At 45.1% G+C, this 11,104-nt stretch overlaps 1 pseudogene; it reads left to right on the top strand.

Annotated features, from left to right (window-relative positions):
* Window positions 1-9,319: 9,319 nt before the first annotated feature.
* LOC119812860 lies at window positions 9,320-10,616 on the top strand (annotated as a pseudogene).
* Window positions 10,617-11,104: the final 488 nt, after the last annotated feature.

The following is an 11,104-nucleotide window of genomic DNA, read 5'->3' as shown; positions in this document are numbered from 1 at the left end:
TACAAAGCCTTGTGCCTTCATGACATCTTTACTCACTTGAGAATAATCATTGGTAATTATCAATTTTAATTGTTGTTGTACATCCCTTCCCCATAAATTTAAAGGAAGGTCTATGACAAAAGGCTGAAAAATGCCTTGACTGTGTTCCATCCTCCAATGCAATTGCTTAGCACTCATATCTGGAGTATTTTGATATCCTAGACCCTGTAAGGTTTGTGCAGCCGTCTGTAACGGCCACCTCTTCGGCCAATCCTGTTTACGCATCACACTTCTGTCCGCTCCGGTATCCAATAGGCCCGTAAAGAGCTTTCCTTCTATTTCTAGGGTACACATGGGGCGATCATCAAGTCCTATAGACAAGCATGCTAGTTCAACCCCAGAGGAGCCGAACCCTCGCTTGCCCCTCTCTTTCTCATAAGAGGGAAATTTTTCATGGTCTGATCGAAGAATTAACAATTGTGCAATACGATCTCCGGGTGCAATCGAAATGATGCCAAACGGAGAATGACACATTACCTTAATAATGCCTTTGTAGTCAGGGTCGATCACTCCAGGTAGCACTAATAACCCTCTAAGAGTACTGGAGGATCTTCCTAAAACTAGTCCCACTGTTCCTTCCTCTAGAGGTCCTGACATATCTGTGTCTATAGCTTGAACACCCATACTCTGAGTCAGTACCAATCCGGTGGTGGCACGGAGGTCCAACCCTGCGGAGCCTGTGGTGGCCCTTCTGATGACTGGGGTGGTCTCATGTTTGGCTCCTGAATTGCCCCATAAATTCTCGGGCCCTGGGGTAGTGGGCCCTTCTGCCCGTTTTTTGACATGGCTGATGTTGCATTAGGTATGGGCTGTCCATTGATATCCTTTACGGATCGACACTCATTTGCCCAGTGTTTTCCCTTTTTGCACCGCGGGCATGTGCCCGGCTGTCTCTGACCTTGGCTCTTTTTATGTGTGCCTTGGGGGCAATTTTTTCGTACATGCCCCGGCTTCCCGCAATTAAAGCAGGTACCTGATCTTCCCTGCCCCCTGGAGACTGCTAGCATAGCAGCCGCTAGGCCAGCATTAGTTAGAGGGCCGCCTATCTCTCGGCAGGCCTTAAGCCAAGCATCCAGTCCTTTATTTTTCCACGGCATGATGGCTCTCTTACATTCTTTAGTAGCCTGTTCAAACACTAACTGCTGAACCAGAGGCATAGCTTCTTCCGCCTCACCGAAAACTTTTCCTGCAGCTTCCATCATGCGAGCCACAAACTCCGAAAAAGGTTCAGTAGGGCCTTGAATAATTTTAGTAAGGTTGCCCGTCACTTCACCTCTTTTTGGTATCATTTTCCATGCTCTTGTGTAAATTTCATTAATTTGTTGATATACCTCCACTGGATAGGCTGTTTGATTAGCCGTCCATTGCCCTTGCCCTAATAACATGTCTGCATTCCAGGGAGCTCGATTTGGCGTTTGCGCATTTACTCGAGCCTGAGTGTGAGCAGCTTCTACCACTATAGATCTATAATCTAGATATTGACCTGTAGAAAGGCATGCTCTAGCAATTTCCCACCAATCTGTTGGTGTCATAGCTCTGGTGGTCAACCGAGTCAGTAATGTGCGGGTATACTGCGCATTAGCTCCATAAGTCTTTGCCGCTTCCACTAAATCTTTTAACTCTTTATAAGGGACTGGCTCATGATATCTTTGTTGATTTTGATCCTCAAAAACAGGAAATACCACCACTGAAGGTGGATAATGCACAGCTAACTGCGCAAGAGTGCCCCTGTCGATGAAATGGCAGCTACTCCTGGGCTGCACGTAAGGAGGGGGAAACTCTCTAGTAGGCACTTTTAGAGCTGGCCCATATCTCCCCTCCTCATAACGTGCATCTTCCTCCTCTAAGCTCTCCTCCTCTGCCTCTACCAGCTCTTCTTCAGCCAGCCGCAAGGCTGCGAATTCATCCAGCACCGGATATAGGGGAGGTGCTGAAGGTTTATTTATCTTAGGATCCTCTTTTTCTTTTATATCTTTCTTTTCTCCTTTTTTGTTCCTTATTACCGTGCACTTTTCTTCTGTATCCTCCTCTGTCTTTGAACCTGCTTCTGAAAGGCTGTCCTGGTGTCTTGCCAACATTTTCCTTCCTTCTCTTAACTCCTCTACATTTTTTCCGTCTTTCAAACAGGAGTGTACTAATCTCCAAAAAGGATAAGTCCCCTTCTTTAATTGCCCCTGTTCCTTTGCTGCCTCCAAATCTTTGCCTAGCTTTCTCCAGCAATGCAGATTTAGATCCCCAGACACCGCAAACCACGGCGCCATGCGATCAATATCCCCGACAATCACCTTTATGGTGGATTTCGAGATTTTCAATCCTCTCTCCTGTAGTAACCGCTGTATGGGATCTACAAAATCGCATACACTGGAGACAGACTGATCGTTGCCCATCTTTGCTCACTTTTCTACAAGAGGCTTACAAAAGGGCAGAAAAATCGCCTTATCTGCTACGGATTTACTTTCACTTTAGATGTTACAGCAGAGACACTCCTCTCCTGGTCTATGACAACGGATAAAAATGCAAAAGGCATAAACCACTACAGCAAAAACAACCACTGCTAGTGCAAACCACAAAGGACTAATTCCTCCAAGAAGCATACCTAAGGATACTTACCGGCGCCGACCGCTTCGTGTGTAGAGTTCTGAATCCTTTTCGGCCCCCTGTGTGTGTCCGCCGAAGTTCCCGGGTTTCGGCACCAGCTGCGGCGAGCGAACCCTGACCAGCAGGGAAAGATCACCACCGACACAGGATTCTTCTCTGATCACACTTTAATGAAGCGCTGCTTGGTTGAGGGAGAGCTGGAAGCAGGGGGCCCCGAGCCGGGCTGGGTGGCGGCTTATATAGAGGAGGACGGGGCGTGTCTACTGATTAGGTGACGTGGCAGAAAAGGATTGGTGGAAACCTGTTGCCAGGCAGATGTGGCGCGAAAAGTTCGCGCCACATACTTGTTTACTTTAGCCCTCGGCGCCATCTTGTAATGGCGAATGTAAGTGCGGCCGCCACAGTCATTGAAATTTCTAGAGCCAGATTTATATCACTCAGGTTTGAGGGCTTTACCTATCAAACAGTGAGATCGTTTTCAAGCAGGGTGGTTTCAACATTTCCCCTTTCTCTTTCTCCTCTTATAAGCAATAGCACGCTGGAAATGAACCTTTCATTTTTCTCATCTGTCAAACAAGTATAATCACAATTAGAGTCCTGCAGAGACAGTTTGAGAATTTAATGAGATATAACATGTGAAATGCTTTGTGTGATGTCCACCAAAAGCACTCAATGAATATTCTATCACTTTTCTTAAATGGAGAAATATTTGCCTGAAGATACCGATATTTATCAGATGTACATATTGTTTAGAACAGGGTTCTTCAAGAAACAGATTCAGAGCACCAGTTTTACCATAAGGTATCCTCTGGATTGGTATTTACTTATTTTGGAAAGTAAAGGAGATATATTTGAACAGAGATGGAGACAGCACCAGCAAAAAAAGACTGGCTCCCAACGTGGAATTATTCTTCACAGATGCATATCAACAATGAGTGGGACAAACTGTCCCCACACAAGGAGTATGACCATAGAAGATGTCAGGCTCTTTGGGTGAGAATCACCAGCTACTAACTCCGTCAGTATCTGGGGAAATCCATATCTTAGTTCTTTAGGAAAGACCTGGGCAATACAGTGCAACACCCACTTCAGTGCTCCAGTGTACTCCAGACCTACAATCAATGTATAAGATGTCTTTAAAACAGAGCTTCCGGGATAGTGGTTGATCAGTTTCTCAAAGGGAATTTGTAAGCGAATGGTTTATGGAGCTAAGAACAGTCCCTTCTTCCATATACTGTTTCATGATTTCCATTGATAGCCACCAGTCTCCTGCTATCCATTTAAGATTGCCATTCCCTTCAGTCAGCACCTCTTCAGACTTAAGAGGCGTAAATATTTAAATAACAGAGTATATTTCATAGGATGTGGTTAATGCAAGCACCTGTTTACTACTGACAATGAGAAGTGTGTGTAAAAGACACAGAAGAATATGAATGTCGAGCAATATTATGTCACATTGTATAATGACAACTGTCCTCCAGAGAAGGAGGGGCTTAGTGAGATGCTATTCATGGGGAGATACGAACAAACATCAAGTCACCTTGGACAGGGATTCAGTGATAAGCCAAAGTAAGAATTCCACCACAGTCCAATTCAGTAAACCCATGAATGTTACATAGGAATATAGATGAGGGATTACTAACAGAAGCAGAAATTATTCAAGGACAGTTCACTCACCAAAGTCCACCCCAGAATTGGTGGACAGCCCATAAAAACCAGAAACCCAGAGTCCATTGCACAATCGGTAGGCAACTCCACATGTTAGAGATGAGGGAGTGCCCTTTGCAGGTAGCTCAGATGGTCTGACCCTCTTCCAGGTAGCTCGGCTGCTCTCTGCATCTTCCAGGAAGCTCAGCTCCTCTGAGCCTCTTCTAACCAGATCAGCAGATGTCTGAAACCTCTCGCTGCAGTCCTTTGTGTTTATAGGTACTTGAGGGAAGAGGAGCCTTGTAAATCTGACCAGTTTCAGGTACTTCCTGATGCTACTGCATTACTTTGTCAGCTAAATGAGTTCCCTGCAGGGTGGAATGTTTCCCCTCTCTTTGGACACCCCATATCTTGATGAGCTTTGCACTTAGACTATTCTGCTCTTGCACTCTCTCTCTCTCTCTGTCTCTCTCTGTCTCTCTCTCTGTCTCTCTCTCTCTCTGTCTCTCTCTCTCTCTCTTTCTCTCTCTCTCTCTCTCTCTCTCTCTCTCTCTCACACACACACACACACACACACACACACACACATACTTTTAGCATCCTATGCCTTTACAGGCTTTCCTCCAAAACAGAAGGCTTCAAAGCCAGAGGAAACTGCTAAACAATACAAGGCAGTACTCTTTTCTTATCTGCTGGTCTCTTCTTGGAAGATCTCGAACTGATCAAGGATGAGTTGCAGCTTACCATGGACTCTTGCAGTAAGACCCTGTGAAGCGTTCCTTTCCTTGGAAAGAGGAGCTTTACAGACACAGAGCAAAGAGTCCCAAGAACTGGAAGTACAAATGGGCCAGTGAGAATGATCATCAGAGCCACAGGTTTATCCCCATTATTTTCTGGATTCACACATTTTCTGCAATAATGACACCGCACGATAATCGAGGGCTATATGGTCTAGGAGCCACTCATCATTCTTCTTGTGAGGTAGTGTCACACTGGAGAGTAAACTTTGGTTTGTGTATGACAGGTTAGAGAGCTGAAGGAAACGGTAGCTAGATCAAGTTCAGTAAGTGGAAACTGTGATCACTGCACGGTCATTGGTTTTGTGGACGGGTCAGGGGAATGCCCGATAAATCAGATATGACCTCTTACAGCAGAGTGGTACTAGGTCCGTGTAGTTTAATTGAATCCGACAGAACTGAAAGACCGAGAGCAGCTCTATCTACCTAGGATCCTGAGCATCTCTCAATGAGGCGTTCTGCTCCTCCTGGGGTCCTGTGACATATGTACACTTATTTAGGGGGCACATTCATTCTCCATTGCACAAGTCATGGCATTGTTCTAAAAGCCTAGAAGACTGGGTTATAATTCCCCGTTTCGGCCTGGTCATCAACTCTAGCCAGTACCTCTCCACCCCTTAGCGAATACAAGGTCAGATGGTTTATTTGTCTCTCATGGAGCATATAATGTCATATGATTCAAAGAGCAGTGCTATGAGACTAGAGCTGCCTACCGGGAACCCTAGTCAAAGCTGCAAGCCTTTCACGTCACCCGGATGTAATATGGAGTGAGTTTCCTCCAAACTCTCGCGAGGTCTGTCTTCTATTGTTCTAATTTCCGAATTGTGGGAAAGAAGAGATGCAATCATTTGCCCCTTCGTTTCTGATGGCTTGTGTTGGTATGCCACAGACAACTTAGCCCCTTCGTTGATGCAATGCAGCCTTCAGGATGATAAAGCAGGCTTTGTCTTTCAGTTTCTGGGATTCATGTGTCTATCCAGATTATTTCCATTCCCATGCTCATCTGGATGCAATAACATGGGTACAGTCACACCAGTGCCATGCTCCATGAGCTATCCACATGGACCAGCTTCTTAGGAATACCACATTACAGAGAATGAGACGAGAGTGTTCATACCACTTTCCATCCACAGTGGATGTGGACCAGGTTATAGATTTTTTTAATAGGAATGGATGAAATACATTTTTCCAATGGCTGTATCGCATGTGTCTGAGACCTGTTAATTTGCTTTCATAAGCATACTACACCTGGCAGAGGTTGAGCAGACCATTGTCATTTCCGTAGGATATGTTTTGTTTTCATAGAGTACAAAAATGAGAAATTAAATGGTTATCTAACATGGTTCTCACCCTTGTATCCTTCACAATTTTGAAAATGTCACAAATTGTCATTTTATTTATTGTGGCTTTTTAAAACTATGAATGCTGCAATATTACTCATTTAAATTTAAATATATTGGATTGTGGTATGTTTCATTGGTTCCCACTTGGCCTTTCTCACTACTCAGACCTACAAACCATGGCCATAATGTAGAACTTCCACCAGCTCCAAAGTGTATCAGTCCAACCATATATGCAGGCCTAAGGAACTGGCTGCTAAAGGCTCCCTGTGGACCACTCTGGTCCAGGATCCTGTTATCACATGGCCTCCATATACAGACATATTAGGTCCAAGATGACATTTTATGTTGCCTGCTATTTGTGTGGATTCTGATGACTGACCTATTTGCTTATTTTCTTTTCTCTAAGACTGTCCAAGTAAATGGCAACAGACCCACTTAAAAAGTCCTAGAAGAGCCATTCTGGTATATGACTGCTATAGAACAGCAGGCCAGAAACCAGGGAGCTTCTCAAGAAGTAGCCTCATGGCCCATCACCCTCCTCCTCCTAGGTCTCCCTTCCCTCTGCCCCCGAATGGGACCAAGGCCATTGCTGCCTTCCACCGGCCCTCCCTCACAGCAAGAACTGCCCCCTCCTACAAGCCCCCTCACTCCCCTCCCACACCTAGCCTTGGAATAGACTCAAGAGTTCCTACCCACTGTTATAAACATGGTTTCTCCTGGAATCATCTTGGGAACAGTATTGCTCACTTAGCATGCCAAGTTTTCTGTGTGTCTTACTAATTTTGGCTACATGTTTCCTCAGCAACTCTCTCACTTCTAGTTCCTTCAGAATGTCCAAAACCCTCTCCAAATTCCCAGCATCACACCAAGCTAGTGACACATTCATACTATCTCCAAAGGTTCCTGCCAGTTTCATTAATTCGGTGTTATGATGTTCTTTCCCACTAAAAACTGCTCCCTTAGCCAACCCCATATCCCATTTTGTGCCTTAAACAAAAACTTCAGATGTCACCCTTTAGCAGAAGAAGTGGGTTGCTTCTGTGATCCATAATTATTCAAAGGGATCTGTAGACATGAGTGCCAATTGTATCCGTCCAGATGCCTTCATCCCATGCCCCATGAAGGCACTGATCTTGCAAGAGAATGAAACTTCAGCTATTTCAGCAACTCAGTTAAACTGTTCGTTCAATGCTGGGAAGGGTCTTCAGTATTTTCTATTCCCTGGATAGAGGTACTCATTCAAAATCTGCAAGAGAGGATTTCCTGTGTTCAAAACAAGCCTTTACCTGGTGATAAATTACCCCCAAACCTCCCTACCCACTATTGTATTCTTATGTAAATTGTCCCCAGAAATTCCAAAATCTTTATAATTACTGCCCTTTCAAAGTCCCCTAATATCTCAGATATTGCTTTTACCAAGTCTTTGCACCAGTATAAGATTGTGGCTTATCACTAGTGACAGGTGCTTTTATTTTCAGATTTATTTCTTTTATATTTACGTATATATACCTGAGTATATGGGCACCACCATGTGAAGATCCCTGAGAGGCCAAAGAAAAGGTTGGATCCTCTGGAATTAGAGTTACAGAAATGGTAAACCACCTGATATGGATACTGGGAGCTAAATTAGGTCCTCTGCAAGAGCAGCAAGTGCTCTTAATGGCTGTGCTATCTCTCCAGCTCCAACGAGTGAACATCTAAACAAGTCAGTCTTGTATTAGAAACCATCAGTGCCTTTCAACAATGACAGAGCCTTATTGTTGCTTTGCCTCCTCATATAATTCTTGGTATTAATAGTTCAGGAGCAGACTCTGGGGTGCATCTAGCTGCAGAAAGTTTATTGGAAGGTATCTTCGGGGCCCACAGCAGTAGATTCTCCTGTGAGCAGCTCCAGACCTAGAACTTCTCAGCAGAGTTGCACTAACTTTAGACAGGGAACTAAAACTTTTGCAGACCTGAATTGACCAGCCATTGGCTGTGGGCTGCTCCTGGAAAGGATTTTTGAATTTGACAGTTCTGTTTAGCTAAACCAGGAGATCTCACCCACTCCACAGGGGCTGTGGAGATATTTACACTGTTATTCACAACTCAAGCTGTCAGATAGTTACACTGTTATTCACAACAATAGCAAAATTACAGTTATGAAGTAACAATGAAAATAATTTTTATGGGTGGAGTCACCATCACAGGAGGAATTGTATTAAAGGATCGCAGCATTGGGAAGGTTGAGAACCACTGCTCTGGAGGAAAGTCTTGGAAAAGAGCTCAGCTGAGACTTGTTCCTACCAAACTCTCTGCATCTGGGAAAAATCACTGCTTCTGTTCTGAAGGGGGGAGATGGTACCATAGCCTCCAGTACATTGAACCACATCCCTTGAAAGAGATCCATACACTGAACATCTCAAGCTATTAATAGGTTACTCAACACAGCACATGACTGTAAATATGATGAAAATTGAGGACCATGGACAGCGGCAGTTGTCCTGGATTATCTGTGTGAGCCAAATTTCATCATGTGCATTCTTAAATGTTTGCTTTTCTTGATGTGTACTGGCATCAAGAAGAGATAGGACTATGGAAGTCTGATCAAAGAGATGGAAGACAGCTACCCTGGAAAACAATAAAAGAGGCCACATTCGAGGAGCTTGTTTTCCTGCTTCAAAGATCTGGATTAAATGTAGTTCTTCCTTCTTCAAATTAAGATAAAAAATAAGTCCCAGGTAGACCCTCCACTTTTGGGTTTTAGTTCCAGATATAGCCAAGTTCACAACCAAGAAAAGCCATCGTGAGTTCGGGAACAGGATCATGTGCATGTCTCTCCTAATTACTCTCCACGGTGTCTGGAGAAACCTCTGTCCTTTTTCTGCATGGCAATCCAATGGTCAGAAACTCACCATGCCTCTTCTCAAGATCCATGCCGGAAAGATCCTTGACTCCAGTGGAAATCCCACTGTTGAGGTTGATCTCTACACCTCGAAAGCTCTCTTCCAAGCTGCCATGCCCAGTGGTGCCTCTACTGGCATCTATGATCCCTAGAACTCCATGACAATCATAAGATGTGCTACATGGGTGTCTCAAGGGCTGCTGAACATCAGCAAAACTATAACATCTGCTCTGGTTAGCAAGAAACTGTTGTAGAAGAGAAGATCGACAAACTGGTGATTGAGATGGATGGCACTGAAAATAAATCTAAATTTGGCACAGATGCCATCCTGGGAGGGTCCCTGGCTGTCTGCAATGCTGGTGCTGCAGAAAAGGGGGTACCCCTTTACTGCCACATCACTGACTTGACTGGCAATCCTGACATCATCCTGTTAATTCCAGCTTTCAATGTGATCAATGGTGGTTTGCATGCTATCAACAAGTTGGCCATGAAGGAGGAGTTCATGTCCTCCCTGTGAGGATGTCCAGTTTCTGGGAAGTCATGGGCATTGAGGCAGAGGTTTATCACAACCTAAAGAATGTCATGAAGGAAAAATACAGGGAAAATGCCATCAATATAGGTGATGAGAGTGGGTTTGCGCCTAACATCCTGGAGAACAAAGAAGCTCTGGAATTGCTGAAGAACACAATTGGGAAGGCTGGCTACCCTGATCAGATTGTCATTGGCATGGACCTGGCTGCCTCTGAGTTCTTCAGGTCTGGCAAGTAGGACCTGGACTTCAAGTCTCCTGATGACTCCAGCAGTTAGGTCCATCACACCCAACCAGCTGACTGACCTGTATAAGTCCTTCATCTAGGAGTGTCCACAGGTGTCCAGTGAGGACCCCTTTGACCAGGATGACTGGGAAGCCTGGGAGAAGTTCACAGTTAGTTCAGGCAACTGGGTGGTTGGGCATGATCTCATAGTAGCCAACTCAAAGAGGACTGATTGGCAAGGCTGTCAGTGAGAAGTCCTGCAGCTGCCTCCTGCACAAAGTGAACCAGATAGGCTCTGACTGCACCTTTGCAGGTGTGTATGCCGGCCCAGTTCAACAGTTGGGGTGTCATGGTGTCCCGTCACTCTGGGGAGACCGAGGATACTTTCATCGCTGAACTGAAGGTGGAGCTCTGCACTGGATAGATCAAGAGTGGTACCCCTTGCTGATCTGAGCACCTGGCCAAGTACAATCACATCATTAGAATCAAGGAAGAGCTGGGCAGCAAGGCCAAGCTTGCCAGCAGGTCCTTCAGGAACCCCCTGGCCAAGTAAACTGTGGGTGGAGATTTCTGGAGCCACCAGCTGCTTTTACACAGGTATGAATTAACAATTTATTCAGGTAGAGCAGGGTATCTCACTCTCTGCCCCACTGGCACTTGGGGACAGACTTGTCTGTTGTGACAACCTATTCCGCACATTGCAGAATTGCTGTCTGCTTTCCATTATGTTCCCAAGATATATCACTAGCATCCCTCCATTTCTCCCCAACCACAGTGGTCAGCTTGGCTGAACTGAAAGATGCCTCTGGGTCTGTCTGCGAGAGCTTCTTTAGAGAGGACTGACAGGTCAAACAATAGAACTGAAAGACCCACGCTGAATGTGGGTGGCACCATCCGGTGGGTTGGGATGGAATACGAGTGGAAGATGAGGAGTCCAGGCAGTAAATGTTCCATTCAACTCTTCTAGAAAACCCCAGTTAACAAAAACAGTCAATAAAAATGTCTTCAGGTATTGGGAAATATTCCCCCGAGGGGACAGTT

This window comes from Arvicola amphibius, chromosome 4 (genome assembly GCF_903992535.2).
Source record: "Arvicola amphibius chromosome 4, mArvAmp1.2, whole genome shotgun sequence".
NCBI lineage: Eukaryota > Metazoa > Chordata > Mammalia > Rodentia > Cricetidae > Arvicola > Arvicola amphibius.
Note: the sequence above shows the minus strand (reverse complement) of the source record. Positions and strands in the feature narration are given on the sequence as shown.